The sequence below is a fragment of the Hibiscus syriacus genome, unplaced genomic scaffold (assembly GCF_006381635.1).
Source record: "Hibiscus syriacus cultivar Baekdansim isolate YM2019G1 unplaced genomic scaffold, ASM638163v2 tig00111022_pilon, whole genome shotgun sequence".
In the NCBI taxonomy this organism is placed as follows: domain Eukaryota; kingdom Viridiplantae; phylum Streptophyta; class Magnoliopsida; order Malvales; family Malvaceae; genus Hibiscus; species Hibiscus syriacus.
In genome coordinates this window covers 4303166-4326963 of record NW_024062956.1, presented here as the reverse complement: position 1 = coordinate 4326963, position 23798 = coordinate 4303166, and the positions used below count along the sequence as shown (strand labels likewise).

General features: G+C 33.9%; 1 protein-coding gene across 2 annotated transcripts in view; it reads left to right on the top strand.

The window, feature by feature from the left end:
• LOC120150329 overlaps window positions 1-23798 on the top strand; it is a 50417-nt gene that overhangs the window by 8045 nt on the left and 18574 nt on the right. The window lies entirely within an intron of this gene.

The following is a 23798-nucleotide window of genomic DNA, read 5'->3' as shown; positions in this document are numbered from 1 at the left end:
AAGATCATGATCATCATTGAACGTCATTAACAGAAGTAAAAATTGATTTGCTTTGTGTTGAAAACATTTTTGATATTTCGATATAACAAATTAAGTTAAATGAATTTTAAGATTTCACAAATGATTTTACAAATTTATATTCGATTCAATTAACGGAATATCAAATTATTACTCCAAGTTTTTCAAGATCAATTTTAATCCTTACTAAATGTGTAAAATTGTGATTTGTACTTAAACTATTTTTGAAACAATTTTCACAAAGTATTTTGAACCAAAAACAAGCCTTAAATCAATTATTCAAAGGCATGCACCGATGCATCAGTCCATGCATCGATGCATCGATGAATTAATTGAACATCGAATGCATTCCATGCACCGATGCACTCTCCATGCATCGATGCACTTTGAATATTTTCAAAACATCGAATGCATTTGATGCATCGATGCACAAGCCATGCATCGATGCACCAGGCTATTTTGCAAACATCGAATGCATTTCATGCATCAATGCACACTTGGTGCACCGATGCATCAAGTGTTCCAACGGTCAAAATATTTGAATTTTACACGAATGCACCGATGCATCCTTGATCATGCATCGATGCATGAGACGCTCCACCTAGAAAAATTAATTGTTTTCACACTTAAACGGCTCTATTATCCCCACTAATTATCACCAACGTTCAAAATTGATTCAAGGGGTATTTAAACAAGTTCTGAAGCCATTGATCAACAACAAGAAACATCAAGCAACTAGAATCAAGAGAGAATCAAAGAGAAAGCATCAAACCTCAAGTTTGAGCATTTCAAGCCTATTTTTCATCCAATATTTATTTGCTTTCAAGAACACTTTTGTACTCAATTGTATTTATCTTTGAGTGTTCTTTTCTTTGTTCTAGAATTGTGCAAACATCTTACCTTGTGAGGTTTTCTTGTAGGTTTGCAAATTTGTAATCTTCTCTTTGTGAAAAAGAGTGTTCTCAATAGTTGGGGTATACTCTTGAGGGATTTTGTAAGGTTATCTCTTTGGCCTCAAAAGAAAGAACAAATTAGTGAATTTGTTGGAAAATCCTTAGTGTGGATAGCTAAGGTAGTGGACGTAGACTTTGTTTGAGAAAGTCGAACCACTGTAAATCGCTGTGCAATTACTTTCAATTTTCTGTAAAAGCTTCCACGAAATTTTTAATTGCCAATTCACCCCCTCTTGGCCTATTCCGTCGATCGATTAACTCAACAATTGGTATCAGAGCCTCACTCATTTGAAGGTTTAATCGCCTCTTGAGTCGATTCGGGAAGAGTTACATCGATTACAAAGTCATCAATGGCCTCCACTTCAAATTACGACTCCGGTGTCGATTTGATGCCCGTCAACAAGCCTCCTTTCTTCAATGGGGATAATTATGCCTATTGGAAGAATATAATGATGTACTTCATTCAAGCAAGTGACATGGGAGCATGGAATGCCGTAGAAGAAGGATACATCAAGCCTCTCACTCATCCAAGGTTGTGGAGTGAAGGAGACACAAGAATGTTCCAGCTCAACTCCAAAGCCATCCATATTATTTTTTGTGCTCTTGGACCAGATGAATACGGAAGAGTTTCATCGTGTACAACCGCCAAAGAAATATGGGACAAGCTTCAAGTCACACATGAAGGTACAGATGAGGTAAAGAAATCAAAAATTAGTATTCTAACGCATAGCTATGAAAATTTCAGGATGAAACCAAATGAAGACATCAAAGCTATGACGGATAGATTTTCAACGATTGTCAATGGTCTTAAATCGTATGGAGAGATCATCTCAAATGAAAAGCTTGTGAGGAAGTTAGTCTACTCCCTCCCAAAATCATGGCAATCAAAGAAGACGGCAATCATCGAGTCTAAGGACCTATCATCCTTAACTCTTGAAGAACTTATCGGTTCACTCCTCACTCATGAGATGATGCTTGAAGATGAGGTGAACCTTGATAAAGTTGAAGAGACACCAAAGGAGAAGCAGAAGAAGAAAAACATTGGAGTTGCTCTCAAATCCACAAAAGATGAGAGTGATTCTAATAATGATGATGATGACGAGGAAATGGCATTATTTGTCAAGCGGTTCAGAAAAATGATGAGACCTTACCGAGGAAGAAAATTCAAATGAAACGAAGGCCTCAAAAATGAACCAAAAGAGAAGGACCCAATCATTTGCTATGAATGCAAAAAGCCGGGGCATGTCAAATATGATTGCCCATAATTGAAGAAAAAGGGTCAATCAAAGAACAAGCACAAGGCTCATGTGGCTACATGGAGCGATGAAGAAAGTTCCGATGAAGAGGAACAAGAAGTAGTAAACTTGTGCTTGATGGCATTCGGGGAAGATTCTAAGGTAACCTCTAACTCATCCGATTTTGATGATTTATCTTATGATGAGTTATTTGAGGAATACAATGGGTTGGATTCGGATTATGAGAAATTGTTTTTAAAATATAAAAATGATGTTTCAAAATTGAAAAATGAAAACAAACTCATATCCAAAACCAACAATGATCTTGAAAGTAAAATCAAAGATTTGCAGATCAAACTAGAAGAATTTGAAAAGAAAAATTTAGATTTGCAAAATTTACTTTCAAAGGTCAATGATGATCATCAAAAGAAAATTGATGATCTTAAAACTTCTTTTGATAAAGTTGGTACAAAACATTTTGAAAAAGGAGAAAATTCAAAATCCAACTTTGTTAGAAAAAGTTTTAGAAACTACAATCATAGAGGTCCCCAAAGAACCTCAAATGGAAAAATCGTTAGAAGCATGTGGGTTCCTAAAGAACTCATTACTACTAAAGATAAAGATATCCTACACAAATGGATACCTAAGGGGACTAGGATTTTGGAAACTAATGAATATGGACCCAAAAGAATTTGGGTACCAAAAATTAATCTATGTTTGTAGGGAAAGGAGCATTGCTACAAGGCACGGGAAACAAATTCAAATTCATGGTACCTTGATAGTGGATGCTCAAGACATATGACCGGAGACAAAAGCCGGTTCATTGAGCTTAACGCCAAAAATGGAGGAGAAGTGACTTTTGGAGACAATTCAAAAGGTCATATTGAAGGTATTGGTACTATAGGTAATACCTCTTCCATACAAATTAAAAATGTTTTGTATGTGAATGGATTAAAGCATAATCTTTTGAGTATTAGTCAATTGTGTGATAAAGGATTCAATGTCTTATTTGAAATTAATGGTTGTAAAGTCATTGACATTGCATCTAATCGGATTATGCTTGTTGGTCATAGAATAGGAAACATTTACATGGTGCATTTAGATTCTATTGATATGACTAATTTATACCTAGTTGCTAAGGATGAGCATGATAGTTGGTTATGGCATAGGAGACTAGGTCATGCTAGTATGAGTGTTTTGCAACGGTTAATTTAAGGAGACTTAGTAAGAGGGTTTGTAACACCCCCAACCCGTATCCGACCCGGATACGAGTCCGAAGTGTCACATTGACTTTTTAAACCTTGACTCTTAAGAAAAATCCCGGGAAATTTAAAACTTTATTTAAAACAAAATACAGACTTTATCAGAGTGCTCGTACTTAATGACTTGGTACATGCTAACACTTTATACATAACCAAATACATACTTTATCAAATATTTCTGATCTGATCTTTTGGTAAGGAAAACTGACCTGTCTTGCTCCGCATTACTCTTTACTCTTCTCGATACCTACGTGTGAAACAATCACACGCTAAGTCGAAGACTTAGTGAGGCATAACAACTTATAATACACTTTATAACATATATCGATACATGCATGTTATGTTCTATCATGTTATAGCAATTCCATGCATTTTTCATATCGTATAAAATCATATCAGATTAATTACAGTAAATACATACATACACATAATTCATCATTAACAGTTTATCATGTAATCACATACTTTTTCAATCAAACACTATACACACACAACATCATATCATTTCTGTAGCATTTATCATACCACTAACATATATTTGTTCATATCTCTGGATTAGCCCATGTACATATGTGAGAACTATCAATATGTGAGTCTATAGAGGTTGTGCACTAATGCTGTCACCACAGCTCGTATAAATGCACCGAAGTGCCCCGTAGAATTGCACCGTAGTGCCATATAATGATGTCCATAAGGACCACATAGAATTCCTTGAGAATCATATACATACACTAGGGATCAAGTATGTGTCTTTCAAGACTTCACACATGTTCCGAAGAATATACATATGTCCCGAAGAACCGCGTAGAATTGCACCGTAGTGCCATGTAATAATGTCCATAAGGACCACATAGAATTCCTTGAGAATCATATACATATACTAGGGATCAAGTATGTGTCTTTCAAGACTTCACACATGTTCCGAAGAATATACATATGTCCCAAAGAACCGCATAGACCCTCAACTCTTGGCATGCCAACTATACCCCTAGCTCTCATGACACATAACATGGGCATTATCATTTAACAGTTCACATTACTTGTCATTTCTCTTCTGTCACATACCATAGGTATGTGTAATCATGTATTCCATATCATATCACATGTTCATATAAGCTCATAGCTTCTTTCACATATACATGTAATCACATAGCTTCTTTTCATATTATCACATAGTCACATAGTTCACTTACACGTAGATCATTTCCATATAATTCACATGTCACATATATCATGTTCTTGTATAATTTCTATCATTTCTCACCCAATCACATTTATTCATGTAAACATACTTATCATATCTTGTTCACATACAATCATATACTTCATATAACATATAGAAACACATAGAACACTTTCACGTAGCTTATAATCATAGGTCTTATCTCATAACATATACTTGTTTTCACATATATATTTCATATTATTTCTTATACCATCACATAATTCATTTAACATACATAACATCTTATGTAACATTATAATAGAAATAACTATTAGTCATATCACTTAGAGCACATATATACTTATAGTCACATTGCTTATATCTTAATCTTATGCCTTCTCTTAGACGTATATATTCACATGTTCAGGTAATCCACCATTTCATCACATAATTATGTATTCATATAACTCATTTCATTTCATTTCATATCTATCTATATATATATATATATCCTCAAGATTTATCCTAATATAAATCATATAGCACTCTTATATTTCGTATTCATATTCATCTAGGGCAGACTTATAAACATATCTCACTTCTATTATTTCTTTATATATATACTAATCTGTTTATTTAATTCAATTTCATATAACTCCTATAATCTTCTCATATAACTTCATAATTTCTATCATACAACCCATGTGTTATAGTTTTATTTAAACATATGAATCTTTCCCATCTAGCTTATCTTATATGGTCATCTTATCATTTATGTTCAAATCTCCTAGTTAGGATACTATTCTCACTTCATCCTATAGATCAATATTATCCAGCTTATTTCACTTATCATATAGTAATAATTATATTTTACTATGATCACATAGTTTATATCTTATACTTTGTTTTCTCATGTTCACATATACCATGTCATATGGCTCATATCTTTCTCATGCAGTCACATAGTTCAGTTTCACATATGTTCATATATATACATTACATAGCACATACTTCTCATAACATTACATTCAAAATCATGTCAACACATATAATCATGCATATATACAATTCATGTCATTCATATACGTATAATCATATATTCATGCATTCTAATATAGGAAATAGACTTGTCACAAGTCTTGTTTCCATACACAATACGTATATTCTAATAGTACGCACTCACCTGGCCTCACTAGTCAATATCGATCTGTTATTTTTCCTTGATCGATCTTACTTGCCAAACGTTCCGGAATTGCTTTATGCGTAGAATCTACATACATGTACATTTTGAGGCAATCATTAGATACCTACACCTTGTAATTGGATACTAGCAACTTAAACGAACTTATTAAATCAATATTCACATTTTTCTTTAGGGGGGATCGGTTCCCTACTATGGGGGTATCGATTCCCTCAAGACATTCTGGAATTCTGTCGTTTGAAGGGGTATCGGTTCCCCTTGAATGGGTACCGATTCCCCTTGCCCAGAAATCATATTTTCAACCCGAAAATTACTTCATTTCCACTCAAACACTTCATATATCATCCCTTTTTCATTCTTAACTCTAGTACACATACTTAAACTAATCTATATTCATTTATTTCATCTTAAACCTCAAAATCCTATATTCCATATGAGATTCAAAAATCATACCAAATTTTCAATGTGTTCTAATTCCAATTCTAACACTTCATACTTCTTAATTAGATTGATGACAAGTCAAATTCATCCCTAAAACTTCAACAACTATACCATATCAAAATTTCATCTTAAAACTCATATTGCAAATTCCTTCATAATTCCTTTATCTTATTGTTTAAATCCCATATAAGCTTTCCTTAAGCTTATTTAATACCCAAAGAATCAAAACTAAGCTTAAAACTTAAGAATTAACCAACTGAAATTAAACTCACCTTTATGAAGTAAACCAACGGGAAGAAGAAGGAAGAAGAATGTAGCTTTCCAGATACTTCCTCACCCATCAGCTTATCTCTTTAAATAAGAGATAATTATCTTTTACATAAAAAGACCATAATACCCTTTTAATTCTTCCATAATTACCAAATAACCTTCGATATATATTCAAATAATCATTGAATTCTTTCATTCTTCTACTTTAGTCACCAAATTCTGAAACTTTACAATTTGGTCACTAACCCGGTATTGAGGATGTTACAAATCTCCCCTCCTTTTAAGAAAATTCGTCCTCGAATTTTCACTGAACATCTTAGTAAGAACATATCTTCTAATGTTCTTATGTTGCTTCCCTGACTTATTCTTTCTTGTCATCATCAGAACCTTACTTTTCAATCCTTTAGTTTTCCGACTATCATTTTCGTTTATACATTCATCCTCTGTTGCTTATCATATCAACAATAACCAGTAATACAAATCCATTGTTGTCTTTTCTCTCATTCGATTATGCATCTTTCCTTTGACCTTTCTAAAATTCAATATAATGTCACTCATCATGTTGATAGTAACATCCATCTATTTCTTCATAACTTTCTAATTACCTTATAACCATACCAAACTTGTATTTCGTCATCATTTGACCAAAACACAACTTTAAATTTTCTTCAATGTGATTAAACATATACTTTAAGGAGTCAAACAATATTTTCACATCACCTTGCACACTTGTCTTATTTCTATATCAAAATTGTCATCTGTACCTCCATATTTATCGTATCTGATTCTTTAAATCAATCCTTTTCATTTCTTTACTCTTTCTTCCTTATACATAAATCATATATTTCCTTTCATGTTCACATACTCTTGTCTTATCACTTATACTCATCTTTATGTACCAATCTTCATTGCATCCTCATTACTCTAATAATCCATTTCTTATACATAACTTCATTCTTTATCATTTCTTATACTTGTATTTTCCTTCCTAAAGGTTCCATGCCAATACTTATCTCTGTTTCTACATCATAGCTATCTGCTCAGAATATACAACTATATTCGAATTCACATCATAATCAATTAACTCCACTTTATCTTTCCTCCAATCTTATAACTCTAGCACCTTTACTCTGGCAGCTAGATAATAACTTTTGTTCAATCTAGGGCACAAGCCCTATTATACCAGTCATATACATCCTTTCCAATCTAAATTATCTCAACATTCGTTTACTCAACTTATCAATTTCACCTCTATTCTCATACATCCTGAAATTTCTTTTGCTCAAACTCGACCTTCTGACTTCCTGTGTCTTATAATCTGATCATCGATATACACATTCTCAAACTCTTTTTATCAATCCTCAGCTTTACTTAAATATACTAATTCTTACTTCCTTTTCCTTTACCATACCACATTACTATGATCCAAATATGCAACTATATCCAGATCCATTGCAGATCTGGTTATCATATCCTGACAATATCTTATAATCTTATAATTCCAGTACATTTTTATTATATACTCTAGTTAGCCAATGCTAACTCTTTCCATCTTAACTGCAAACCCTTATCATAAACATACTCTTGTTTATATTCAATACTATCACTTCGTTTCAAACTCATAAGCTCTGACTTTATACATCTTATACACTTGTCACTGATGCACTTATCCTTAAGTTCTTCTATACGTACTCATCACGTCATTAGATCTTTTGAACATTCTTATAGTGACACCTGTTCACCATATTCTATCTAATCCACATAATAACTCTATATCGTTTTTCCGATTCCAAACGATGAAAACTTTCTATCATTATTCAGATATGATTTCAACTTTCTGAAATCACTTTTAATCTTACTAGGCATTTCCTGAGGTGTCCGCTCTTCATCCTGCCTGGCCAGGGCAGATGAATAGCTATCATAATCAGGAATATCACCTTTCACTTACTTCAAATTATCACGATCGGATTTCTACTGTATTAAACTATTCTTATTCTATTAGCAAGACAACATATTCCTTACACTATCAGATCAGAAATTTTTCAATCTATGTTGGCATGTACATCTTTTATGACACGTTGGACTTCGGTTTATGCCGAGAATCGGCTAAACCATAGCTCTGATATCATTAAATGTAACACCCCCAACCCGTATCCGACCCGGATACGAGTCCAAAGTGTCACATTGACTTTTTAAACCTTTACTCTTAAGAAAAATCCCGGGAAATTTAAAACTTTATTTAAAACAAAATACAGACTTTATCAGAGTGCTCGTACTTAATGACTTGGTACATGCCAACACTTTATACACAACCAAATACATACTTTATCAAATATTTCTGATCTGATCTTTTGGTAAGGAAAACTGACCTGTCTTGCTCTGCATTACTCTTTACTCTTCTCGATACCTACGTGTGAAACAATCACACGCTAAGTCGAAGACTTAGTGAGGCATAACAACTTATAATACACTTTATAACATATATCGATACATGCATGTTATGTTCTATCATGTTATAGCAATTCCATGCATTTTTCATATCGTATAAAATCATATCAGATTAATTACAGTAAATACATACATACACATAATTCATCATTAACAGTTTATCATGTAATCACATACTTTTTCAATCAAACACTATACACACACAACATCATATCATTTCTGTAGCATTTATCATACCACTAACATATATTTGTTCATATCTCTGGATTAGCCCATGTACATATGTGAGAACTATCGATATGTGAGTCTATAGAGGTTGTGCACTAATGCTGTCACCACAGCTCGTATAAATGCACAGAAGTGCCCCGTAGAATTGCACCGTAGTGCCATATAATGATGTCCATAAGGACCACATAGAATTCCTTGAGAATCATATACATACACTAGGGATCAAGTATGTGTCTTTCAAGACTTCACACATGTTCCGAAGAATATACATATGTCCCGAAGAATCGCGTAGAATTGCACCGTAGTGCCATGTAATAATGTCCATAAGGACCACATAGAATTCCTTGAGAATCATATACATATACTAGGGATCAAGTATGTGTCTTTCAAGACTTCACACATGTTCCGAAGAATATACATATGTCCCAAAGAACCGCATAGACCCTCAACTCTTGGCATGCCAACTATACCCCTAGCTCTCATGACACATAACATGGGCATTGTCATTTAACAGTTCACATTACTTGTCATTTCTCTTCTGTCACATACCATAGGTATGTGTAATCATGTATTCCATATCATATCACATGTTCATATAAGCTCATAGCTTCTTTCACATATACATGTAATCACATAGCTTCTTTTCATATTATCACATAGTCACATAGTTCACTTACACGTAGATCATTTCCATATAATTCACATGTCACATATATCATGTTCTTGTATAATTTCTATCATTTCTCACCCAATCACATTTATTCATGTAAACATACTTATCATATCTTGTTCACATACAATCATATACTTCATATAACATATAGAAACACATAGAACACTTTCACGTAGCTTATAATCATAGGTCTTATCTCATAACATATACTTGTTTTCACATATATATTTCATATCATTTCTTATACCATCACATAATTCATTTAACATACATAACATCTTATGTAACATTATAATAGAAATAACTATTAGTCATATCACTTAGAGCACATATATACTTATAGTCACATTGCTTATATCTTAATCTTATGCCTTCTCTTAGACGTATATATTCACATGTTCAGGTAATCCACCATTTCATCACATAATTATGTATTCATATAACTCATTTCATTTCATTTCATATCTATCTATATATATATATATCCTCAAGATTTATCCTAATATAAATCATATAGCACTCTTATATTTCGTATTCATATTCATCTAGGGCAGACTTATAAACATATCTCACTTCTATTATTTCTTTATATATATATACTAATCTGTTTATTTAATTCAATTTCATATAACTCCTATAATCTTCTCATATAACTTCATAATTTCTATCATACAACCCATGTGTTATAGTTTTATTTAAACATATGAATCTTTCCCATCTAGCTTATCTTATATGGTCATCTTATCATTTATGTTCAAATCTCCTAGTTAGGATACTATTCTCACTTCATCCTATAGATCAATATTATCCAGCTTATTTCACTTATCATATAGTAATAATTATATTTTACTATGATCACATAGTTTATATCTTATACTTTGTTTTCTCATGTTCACATATACCATGTCATATGGCTCATATCTTTCTCATGCAGTCACATAGTTCAGTTTCACATATGTTCATATATATACATTACATAGCACATACTTCTCATAACATTACATTCAAAATCATGTCAACACATATAATCATGCATATATACAATTCATGTCATTCATATACGTATAATCATATATTCATGCATTCTAATATAGGAAATAGACTTGTCACAAGTCTTGTTTCCATACACAATACGTATATTCTAATAGTACGCACTCACCTGGCCTCACTAGTCAATATCGATCTGTTATTTTTCCTTGATCGATCTTACTTGCCAAACGTTCCGGAATTGCTTTATGCGTAGAATCTACATACATGTACATTTTGAGGCAATCATTAGATACCTACACCTTGTAATTGGATACTAGCAACTTAAACGAACTTATTAAATCAATATTCACATTTTTCTTTAGGGGGAATCGGTTCCCTACTATGGGGGTATCAATTCCCTCAAGACATTCTGGAATTCTGTCGTTTGAAGGGGTATCGGTTCCCCTTGAATGGGTACCAATTCCCCTTGCCCATAAATCATATTTTCAACCCGAAAATTACTTCATTTCCACTCAAACACTTCATATATCATCCCTTTTTCATTCTTAACTCTAGTACACATACTTAAACTAATCTATATTCATTTATTTCATCTTAAACCTCAAAATCCTATCTTCCATATGAGATTCAAAAATCATACCAAATTTTCAATGTGTTCTAATTCCAATTCTAACACTTCATACTTCTTAATTAGATTGATGACAAGTCAAATTCATCCCTAAAACTTAACAACTATACCATATCAAATTTCATCTTAAACTCATATTGCAAATTCCTTCATAATTCCTTTATCTTATTGTTTAAATCCCATATAAGCTTTCCTTAAGCTTATTTAATACCCAAAGAATCAAAACTAAGCTTAAAACTTAAGAATTAACCAACTGAAATTAAACTCACCTTTATGAAGTAAACCAACGGGAAGAAGAAGGAAGAAGAATGTAGCTTTCCAGATACTTCCTTACCCATCAGCTTATCTCTTTAAATAAGAGATAATTATCTTTTACATAAAAAGACCATAATACCCTTTTAATTCTTCCATAATTACCAAATAACCTTCAATATATATTCAAATAATCATTGAATTCTTTCATTCTTCTACTTTAGTCACCAAATTCTGAAACTTTACAATTTGGTCACTAACCCGGTATTGAGGATGTTACAAGGTTGCCTAAGCTTAAATTTGATAATGATAAAATCTGTGATGCTTGTGCTAAAGGAAAACAAAAACGAGTTTCTTTTAAATCTATTAACGATGTATCAACTAGTAGAGTATTACAATTGAACCATTTAGATCTTTTTGGGCCAACTAGAACTACTAGCTTGGGTGGAAAACAATATGCATTTGTCTTGGTAGATGACTATTCTAGATACACTTGGGTTCTATTCTTAAGTACTAAAGATGAAGCATTAGAACATTTCATCACATTTTCAAAAATAATCCAAAATGAAAAAGGTTACTCTATAACTAGTGTTAGGAGTGATCATGGAACTGAGTTTGAAAATCTTGGATTTATTGAGTTTTGTAATTCTAATGGTATTAGCCATAATTTTTCAGCACCTAGAACCCCTCAACAAAATGGAGTTGTTGAGAGGAAAAATCGAACTTTAGAAGAAATGGCTAGAACCATGCTTTGTGAAAATAATTTGCCAAAATATTTTTGGGCGGAAGCCACAAATACCGCTTGTTATGTTGTAAATCGAGTAATGATTAGGCCAATTTTAAAGAAAACTCCATATGAAATTCTCAAAATAAAAGCCTAACATTAGCTATTTTCATCCTTTTGGATGTAAATGTTTTGTTTTAAACAATGGTAAAGAAAACCTTGGCAAATTTGATGCTAAAAGTGATGAAGGAATTTTTATGGGTTATTCCTTAAATTCTAAAGCTTATCGTGTATTTAATAAAAGAACTTTAGTTGTAGAAGAGTCTATACATGTTGTTTTCGATGATAATCTCCTTCTGAGGAAGGATTCTTGTGTTAATGATGATGTAGGTATTGTACAAACAAATTACGTTAGACATGATGTTGGAGAATCATCATCAAAGGAAGAAACAAAGGATGAGGAAACTCATGATCCCCTCGAGAATCCAACCATTGAAGAAAGGGAAGTATCTTTTCCAAGAGAGTACAACTATGTCAAGGATGGTGAAATTATAGGTGATCCATCAAAAGGGGTAACTACTCAATCTTCTCTTAGAAATATCTGTAATTATGTTGCATTTATTTCATGCATAGAGCCTAAGAACATCAAAGAAGCATTAAAAGATGAACATTGGATTATGGCTATGCAAGAAGAATTAAATCAATTTGAGAGAAGTAAAGTATGGACATTAGTTGAAAGGCCTAGTAATAAATCTACTGTAGGTACTAGATGGGTTTTTAGAAATAAACTTGATGAAAGTGATAATATAGTGAGAAACAAGGCTAGACTTGTTGCTCAAGGGTATACTCAAGAAGAGGGCATAGACTATGATGAAACATACGCTCCCGTAGCTAGGATGGAAGCAATTAGAATGTTATTAGCATTTGCATGTTTTCATGAATTTAAATTATATCAAATGGATGTTAAAAGTGCATTTTAAATGGTTTTATAAAGGAAGAAGTGTACGTGGAACAACCTCCAGGTTTTGAAGATTCAAATTTTCCGGATCATGTTTTAAAATTGACAAAAGCTCTTTATGGTTTAAAACAAGCTCCTAGAGCTTGGTATGAAAGATTGTCAAAATTTTTTAATTGAAAAAGGTTTTTCAAAAGGAAAGGTTGACACTACATTGTTTTTAAAGAGAAAAGGTAAAGATTTATTAGTAGTTCAAATTTATGTTGATGATATAATATTTGGTTCTACTAATGATGTTCTTTGCCAAGAATTTTCTAAGCTAATGCAAAGTGAGTTTGAGATGAGCATGATGGGGGAGCTCTCATATTTCTTGGGACTCCAAATCAAGCAAAGGAAAGATGGCATCTTCATTAATCAAGCTAAGTATGTCAAAAATATGCTCAAGAAATTTGGATTGGAAAATGGGAAGCCTTATGCCACTCCAATGAGCTCTTCTACAAAGCTTGACTTAGATGAAGGAGGTAAATGTGTGGATGTTAAATTATATAGATCCATGATTGCTCATTGCTTTATCTAACCGCAAGTAGACCGGATATTATGTTTAGTGTTTGCCTGTGTGCTAGGTTTCAATCATGTCCTAAAGAATCACATTTACTAGCCGTTAAGAGGATCTTTAGATACCTTAAGAACTCTCCTAGTATAGGTCTTTGGTATCCTAGAGACTCTAGTTTTAGCTTGCATGCCTTCTCTGATGCGGATTATGGAGGATGCAAATTAGATAGGAAAAGCACCTCCGGTACTGCCAATTCCTTGGAAATATGCTGATTCTTGGTTTTCAAAGAAACAAAATGTGTTGCATTATCTACCACTGAAGCGGAATACATTTCAGCCGGTAGTTGTTGTGCACAAGTTTTATGGATGAAACAACAACTTTTTGATTATGGAATTGAAGTAGGTACCATTCCTATCAAGTGTGACAATACTAGTGCTATTTGTCTCACTAAAAATCCCATCCAACACTCTAGAACTAAGCATATTGAAATAAGACATCACTTCATTAGGGACCATGTCACTAAGGAAGATGTAGTTCTAGAATTTGTTGATACTTTGCACCAATTAGCGAATATTTTTACAAAACCCTTAGATAAAGAAAGAATTTGGACACTTAGGAGAGAATTAGGTTTAACTGACCTATCTTCACTTAGTGTTTAAAATATTTTAGCACTTTTAAATAATATTGAAAAATGCTTATAATAATAATTTTTGATTGCATTCTTGCTATCAGTTAGGGGGAGTTTATAATTCTTAGTGAAAATTAATTTTATGTTCAAATAAAGTTTGAAGATTAATTTGATTGATTGAACATAATTAATTTTTGATATATGAGTTGCCATTACCATTAGAGCCAAATTATTTAGCATTTTAAGTGTTTAAAACGGATTTTTGACATTTTTGTGCTTCATGCACCGATGCATTTAACAATGCATCGATGCATCCTTGAATATGCATCGATGCATAAGACCATGCATCGATGCATCCGTCGGGTTTTAGGTTTAAAGGCTTCATCTTCTTAGGATTCTTCAAGATTTTTATCCTACAAACCTGCTACAATCATTAAATCGCTCAAAAACATCTCCACATTCCCCTCAATCCGAATTTTTCAAGGTAATTTTTCAAAAACTCTATTTTATTAATTTTTGAACTTAGGACTCGTTTAGATTAGTTCTAGTTGAAATAATTATCGGGCATTGGTTATATGATGATTCTAAACTAGTTTCTACAACGAATTTCATCAAAAACACATAATTTTTCAAAATTAAAATTTCGAATTAAAAATAAAATAAAATTAAGTGATAGTTTTGATTTAATTGTGTTGTTTTCATGAAAATATACATATATGATATATTTTAAATAGTTTTCAAAACTTTGCCTATTAGGATTATGTTAGAGAACCTTGAATTATTGAGGACTCATTTGAGTTTTGGGATTGATTTTTGTGCATACATGTGTTTTTAAATTGCAGATGATATTTATTTTCCGATTTCCCTAACCATGTCTAATCCCAAACGCCCTAGGTCATCCTTGAGTCGGTCTCACCAAAAACCATCCCGCTCCTAGACCTCAAAATCCATCCAATATTCCTCATCCCTCATTAGTACTTGTTTTAACATGCCTGAAAACCGTAGGGATGAATTGTACTCTAGGTACATGAACTCCTTCCAATCCTATCGTATTAGGGAAGAGCGTATTCCTCTCTACAAGCTATGATAAAACTTGAATTTGAATACCTCTCAATTCTTCGCCGATGAAGTTTGATAAACTCTTTTCTCTTCAACCCATCGTCTTTCACCAACTTGTCCGCATCTTTTATTCCATGCGGTTTGTATTCAGAACACAACTCAGTGCGGTACTATAGCGATTAGATCCTATCTTTTAGGACATATATCACTATTACTTCTGAATCTATCGCATCTCATTTTGGTTTAGATGACGAGGGTTTTATTAATGAGAAGAAGATGTGGAATATCCATCTCCCTAATGGCTAGTGTCAGTACCTTTAGGTCTCACCACGATTGATTTCTTCACTTAATGATCTCTTGGTGGTTTAGACCATCCGCAGGTCGGTACTCCACACTACGTACTACAGACTTATGGTGGATGCATTGTATAAAGAACAAAAAGAAAATCAATTTTCCACATATTGTCTTTAGCGCGCTTGTCGATATCATAAACATCATTCCCTCAAAGCATGTAGAAACCCTACCTTATGGTTGTCTACTAAGCAATTTGTTTATCAAACTTGGCCTAGATGTCTCCCTTGACAATCCTATCCCGTTCCAAAACCCAATCAATATCACATCCTTAAAGAAATCGGATTGGAAATTGGATGAGAACACCGGACTATGGTCTTTTCGACCCGGTAAACAAACCCCGGGAGCTAGTTCTTCACGAGCTGCTCCTAGTTCTTCTCGTGCTCCTCCTCCTCCTCCAGCTCCTGACGCTGATGATGATCCAGAGCTTCAAAGGCTTATGAGAGATATTGACGCCACCTTATTTCCGATCTTTTCTAGAGTCGTTTGATCTACGTTTTGCCTCCATTGAGTCTACGATTTCTGAGTTTCAGAGGGAGATGCGTGATCGTATGGATGCTCTGACTCTTGAAGTTCGAGCTCATTATCCTCCTCCTCCCAATCCTCCGATGGAGTAGACTTTCTTGTCATGTTTTCTTGTTTTTAAAACTTGGATTGATTTTGATTTTTGTGCTTTGTTTGGTACTTTGAACTTGATTAGTTGTTGGATGTTTGTTTGAGGATGCTTGAACTTATTATATATATTTGGTTTGACATTTTAACGTTTTCTGTTTATTAATTTTGCATCATTAGAAATTTATGACCAAATTATGCCATTTCACATTTTATTATGAATATTGTTTATGAAAACTATGGCTAATCTCTCTTTTGATTGTGATCTTAGCAGCCTATTATTAATAAATCAATTGGCTAATGTTTTTCAAAATTCTTGTTTAAACTTTTTTATAGAGTCTTTTTGATTTAACAAAAAGGGGGAGAAAATTTAAGATGTGCTATAGTAAGGGGGAGTAAGTTTTTTCAAAATCGATTTCAAAAATAATTTCTTAAACAAATCTTAAAATTATTCAAATGTTTTGTTATATCAAAAAGGGGGAGATTGTTGAAGACATTTTGATATTTCGATATAACAAATTAAGTTAAATGATTTTAAGATTTCACAAGATTTTTACAATTTATATTCGATTCAATTAACCGAATATCAAATTATTACTCCAAGTTTTTCAAGATCAATTTTAATCCTTACTAAATGTGTAAAATTGTGATTTGTACTTAAACTATTTTTGAAACAATTTTCACAAAGTATTTTGAACAAAAAACAAGCCTTAAATCAATTATTCAAAGGCATGCACCGATGCATCAGTCCATGCGTCGATGCATCGATGAATTAATTGAAATCGAATGCATCCATGCATCGATGCACTCTCCATGCATCGATGCACTCTGAATATTTTCAAAACATCGAATGCATTGATGCATCGATGCACAAGCCATGCATCGATGCACCAAGCTATTTTGCAAATCGAATGCATTTCATGCATCGATGCACACTTGGTGCACCGATGCATCAAGTGTTCCAACGGTCAAAATATTTGAATTTTACACGAATGCACCGATGCATCCTTGATCATGCATCGATGCATGAGACGCTCCACCTAGAAAAATTAATTGTTTTCACACTTAAACGGCTCTATTATCCCCACTAATTATCACCAACGTTCAGAATTGATTCAAGGGGTATTTAAACAAGTTCTGAAGCCATTGATCAACAACAAGAAACATCAAGCAACTAGAATCAAGAGAGAATCAAAGAGAAAGCATCAAACCTCAAGTTTGAGCATTTCAAGCCTATTTTTCATCCAATATTCATTTTCTTTCAAGAACACTTTTGTACTCAATTGTATTTATCTTTGAGTGTTCTTTTCTTTGTTCTAGAATTGTGCAAACATCTTACCTTGTGAGGTTTTCTTGTAAGTTTGCAAATTTGTAATCTTCTCTTTGGGAAAAAGAGTGTTCTCAAGAGTTGGGGTATACTCTTGAGGGATTTTGTAAGGTTATCTCTTTGTCCTAAAAAAAAAAGAACAAATTAGTGAATTTGTTGGAAAATCCTTAGTGTGGATAGCTAAGGTAGTGGACGTAGACTTTGTTTGAGAAAGTCGAACCACTGTAAATCGTTGTGCAATTACTTTCAATTTTCTGCAAAAGCTTCCACGAAATTTTTAATTGCCAATTTACCCCCCTCTTGGCCGATTCCGTCGATCGATTAACTCAACACTTTGCAATTTCATGTGCTAGTTGCCCCATTTTGTCCGCTCCTAACACATACCTGAATGCCAAGATGATTGACTATTCATGCAAGGAAAAACAAACTAACTTGGTTTCTTCAAGAGAAAGGTATATAGTCTGGTGTAACTTTCTAGATTAGGATCAAGGGGTCCTTGTTTTGCTGGGATTTCAATCTTGTCATTTGTCATAGATTTACAACCTCAATTATTAAAAAGCTTTTAATTAAAATGATATTCCAAGAATTTCAAGATTAAAATTTGCTCATTGTTTATTTCCTAAAAAGGAAGCATTTTATTGAAATTGTTCAAAAGTCAAGTGATTTACAATCATTTAAACATAAGAAGAACAAAAGAAAAACAAATTCAAACAAGATGTCAGGCATGTGAATGCAAAAAAATCTCTTGATGGATGCCTCGGCCGACTTCCGATCAGAATGCCCCATCACACATTGAACGTTAATGCCCCTGAATCGATCAGATCTTGGACCGTGCACTTTAATGCCCTACAATTCTCAGATAGCTGCTATGGCGTTAATATCATGGCCTTCAGGATATGGGTCAGTTCTTGGTTTGGATTGAACTGGAATTACCAAGTTGTTCTCAATTAGCTCTGGGGGCAATTCCTCATATGTTATTGGAATTGGATTGATGGATGTCTTTTTACGAGAAACATTGTGAGACACGGTCCCCATACTAGATAAATCCACTAGACTAACCTCAACTCTTTCCTCAATGTCAATATGGCTAGTACCACATATCTGGCCATTCTTGATAGCTCTTTCAATCATTTCTCCACACATGACATTATAGAAACTCTTAGTGGCAACCCCTATCATGTAGTCGATATAAGGAGACTGTAATGTATCTATGAATAGAGTGATGAACTCTCTTTCAGTCATTGGTGGATGCACTTGAGATGCGACGTCCCTCCATCGTTGAGCATATTGTCGGAAGTTCTCACCATTATTCATCTCCATATTCTGCAGCGTTGTTCGATCAGGGGCCATATCGATCATGTGCTTGTATTGACTCAGAAAGGCACTAGCCAAATCCTTCCAAGAGCAAATTTGAGTACGACTCAGTTGATTGTACCACCTTGAATTGGGTCCAATTAAACTGGCTTGGAAGCAATGGATCAACATCTGATCATTGTTTGTGTACCCAGTCATTCTTCGAATAAACATCGTGAGATGGACATTAGGGCAACTGGTTCCACTATATTTTTCAAAGTCGGGCATCTTGAATTTGGGCGGAAGCACCAAGTTAGGAACTAGTACTAACTCTGTTGCATTCATTCCGTATTGAGAGCTCTGTCCTCTCATTCCCTGGAATGTCTCTCTGCACCACTGTTTCAGATTCTCCGGTATCTCGTTATTGACTCTTTTCATCTTATCAGGATTTGGCATGTTGTGATTAGTAGAATTACCCTGAGGATTTATCACATTTTTATGAGCTTTAGTGGCTGAGAAGCTTACTTGGCGGCTTGAAAGCTTGTGGGGTGAAATAATTATTTGGGGATTAGTATGGGCTATCACACATTCGGAGGTTCCTCTAGTCGAGGAAATATTCTCTTTGCTTATTTCTTGGTTGAGCTCAGCCATTTTTGTTACCATTTGGCCAACTAGGTCTTTTTGGTTTTGCAAGATACGATCCACAGTGGTCTTTTGCATCTGCTCCATTTTAACCTCCCACTCAACTTGCATCTTTTGCAAACTCTCGTTCAGCTCTTTCTTCAATTCCTCAAATTTTGCATCCATTCTCAGTGCTGTGTGAATGCAATTGCACAGTTAGAAGCGCTTCCTCAAAGCTTCCCGCAATGTATGATTAATGCATGTAAACATGCTTAAATGAATATTGTGCAAAATGCAATGATGCAAATGCAAATGCAGAAATGTTGATCCCAACGATGAATATTTTAGAACAATTTTCACCAGAGATAAAAGTTTTCACATTACAAGACAGTCCACTTTACAGACTTGACTTCGCTTAGATGTTGAATCTGAAATGGGTCGTTTCTTCGTCTCGGATCTTCATCCTTGAAAATAATGCCCCTCAAGAGTTCTGTAACCTAACTCTGTTAATGCCTCGACAGTAGTGAAGTTGGTGCGTCGCTCCTTGATAAATAGCGATAAAATGATTGTAGATGAACATCTACTACTGGAATATTCTTTGATTCAATGGATCATCATTTCAGTCTCGGATGTTGCACTATCTTCGAGCGAATCTCATTCTTGTATTCTGGACTTCTTTTAGCCCTCAATGCATGTCTGTATATGCGACTACTTGATTGAAAACTTTCATCTCTTCTTGTGAAAATTTTCTCTCGAATATCCCCTTGTTGATCAACATTTTTGCATTATATTATGATGAAGCAATGTAAAGAAAAATGAAAAAAGACACAAACAACAGAAAATAAATAAGTTTGTGCACACAAAGAAAAGAAAAGAAAAGAAATTAGTTAGTACATGTAAGACACGATATAGATAAAAATGTTATTTAAAGATGAATATAACACCTACCCCGTCATGATATCTACCCGGGCATGCTTTCAATAGATAGCAATCATACCCGGACATGCTTTCTACCCACAATGAATAATTTCAAGAAAATGATCCTAACCGTATGGTATCTAGTTCGCATGCTTTTATTAAACAGAATTTAAAGTAAAAGAAAAGGTTCAGAAACACTCCTCCTTTGTGTACACCTAAGTTGGGTACCTACTGACGGACAGAGGTTCGATATAACTATACATAGGGTGACCATTATACGGTTCACTATATGTATGGTTTCGGCTCTAATAGGAAAAGGGTACTCGAATTGTCCTTGATGTCGGTGCCCCCTTGGGCTGCCAGACCCTCGATCCTTACCCATTACAGGCTTCGAACGGAACGAGTTCAATTCGAGGGGATTCATTGCCTTATACCCATACGAGGAATAAATCCCTACGAAGGTATAAGGTATATATCCCAGGGGTTATTGCTAAACTCATACGAAGAATACATTCTTGCGAGAGTAAAGCAATCACCCTGACTAATTTGGATCGAAGCTAGTGTCTAGAGCTTATGTTATGTAAATGTATGTGATGTGTGTGAGGAGGAACATACCTACCTTCGACCCAAAAGGAAAACAAAACAAGGAAAAAATAAAATCTTGACAAATCTGAAAGCCAAAAATAAAATGTTAGTATGACAAAAAAACGAAGCAATTAAAAATTTCAATAAACGAATCATAAGTTAACTATGTACTCAAACTTATAATTTCCACTAAGACGACAATGTGTAAGCGACCTACAGCTTGACTCTCTAAAAAAGTCCCCAGCAGAGTCGCCAAGCTGTCATAACCATTTTTTTATAAAACAATTAAATATTATTTTAAAAAAACGATTACGACTTTAATTTGGAAAAAATTGAGTGATTTTGGATTGATTGGAATTAAAATGAAAAAGTGTCGCCATCGACCTTTGGGTTAGGTAGATAGAATACCCAAAAAGGTCCTTTTAAAACAATTTTAAGAAAAATCGTTTTTAAGACAAAAGTGGTATACGTTTACCAAAGATTCGATTTGATGGGTTCGGGAGTCGGTTACGCGTAGGGAAGGATTAACACCCCCACAACGCCCAAAAACTGGTACTGAATCACTTACACGTTGTCGTAAATGATGGAACTTATAAATCGAATATAAAGTTAATTTATGATCTGTTTATTGAAATGTAATTAATTTACTCCGAATTAATTATTAAGAAATTCTTTACTTGACAAGAAATCTCGAAATTAGCAATCCTCCGTCGGAAAGCTATTTCGTCTATTTCTTATTAGTAAAGAATATTCATTCTTCGATAAAACGTGAATCAAATATAAATGGACAATAAACATTTGCGTGAAATAAAATAACTTGTTATCTAGAGAAACATGCAGCACGTTACTCGAATTAATAATACGAGATAAATTAATTAGCAAAATAAAATCAATTTTATTTCAAGTTCATATTTGTTCGAATGTCGTATCGGATTGTACCACTTCGATCAAGTGATACTTTCCACGCCCGTTCTATAAATATGTGTTCTTGAAATTATTCGAATAATATACGATAGAGAAATACAATGGAAATAAAATATAAATAAAATATGCAAATAGAATATTACATTAAATGAACAAACACATTATTTACATAATACAAATAACCAAAAATAAATTCATATATAAATGACTACAATAAAAATAAGTAAATATTACAAACCAAGATAAAATGATCAAAAAGTAAGTAAAAAGGACTAGAATAACAAACACATAAACTCAAAGAACCAAAATGGTAGAATCAGAAACTTAAAGGACTACAATGAAAGAAACAGAAAATAAAAAATTAAAATAGCAATTTCAGATAAATCAGAGTCCATACTAAAAAATACTAAATAACATATGTACTAAACTAAAAATAACCCATAAATCATGTACAGGACTAAAATGAAATAAAACAGAAACATAAGGATCCAACAGTAATTAAACCAAGTTCCATACGATGATTAAATTACAATACTTACAAATGCCGTGACCAAAATCAAATGTTAACAGAAATGACATAACAAACAATAACAGTACTCAATTATAAGTTCTGAAAACTTATTGCTCGAAATCAAAGAAATTAACATTTCATTTAATGGTTTAACAATATGATTACAAGACCCTAGGGACTAAAAGTGTAGTTAACCCATACGAGGAAAACACAGAACCTTTTCCCCTAAAACGCTGCCGTTTCACAGGGGATATTAAAGCCCTAAAATCGGGATTGCTTACCCTCATTCCCTCATTTCTCTACTTCTGCCCCTCTTAAAAACAGAGAGAGAAAAAGAATGCTCTCAAAGTTCTCTCCCTCTCCGCCTCTGTCTCCGCCGTGGAGAGAAAATAAAGAGGCCACGGCCGCCGCAGCCGGCGGCGATGGCGCGAGAAACCTTACCCGAGACACCCTATGGCCTTTCCCCTCCCTCTCTTCGAAAAAAAAACCCTTTAATACCCAAACAGAAACCGAAACCCCCTCCTATTCAAACCCTAGATCGTAGAAAGGTGAAGGTTTTACCTTCGATGGTGGCCCCTCCTAACTCCGGTGAGGAAGCAACGATCAAATCTCCCTAAAGGTAAGATCTCTATCTCGTTTTTTTCTGCTTTTGGTTCTTCTTTCTGCCTCTTGATTTTTTTTAAACCCCCGAATCTCGAATCCCTTTTTCTTTGTCTTCTCTTCCTTTTTATCTTCTGGCATACCTCTGATTGATGATGTCTGGATGTTGTTGTTGATGGATGGCCTCAGTTCGTAGGGAATGAGTACCCTAGGTTGATAGTCCCGATTTCTTCGGGATTTCTTGTGATTTCTTGTGTACTTGCTTGATTTTATTTGATTTTTTTAATCGGGTTTTCTCTTTGATTTGCATGACTGATGTGGTCTCGGTCACTGTTGGTGATAACGGCGGCAGAGACGGTCGGAAGAAAGGCTC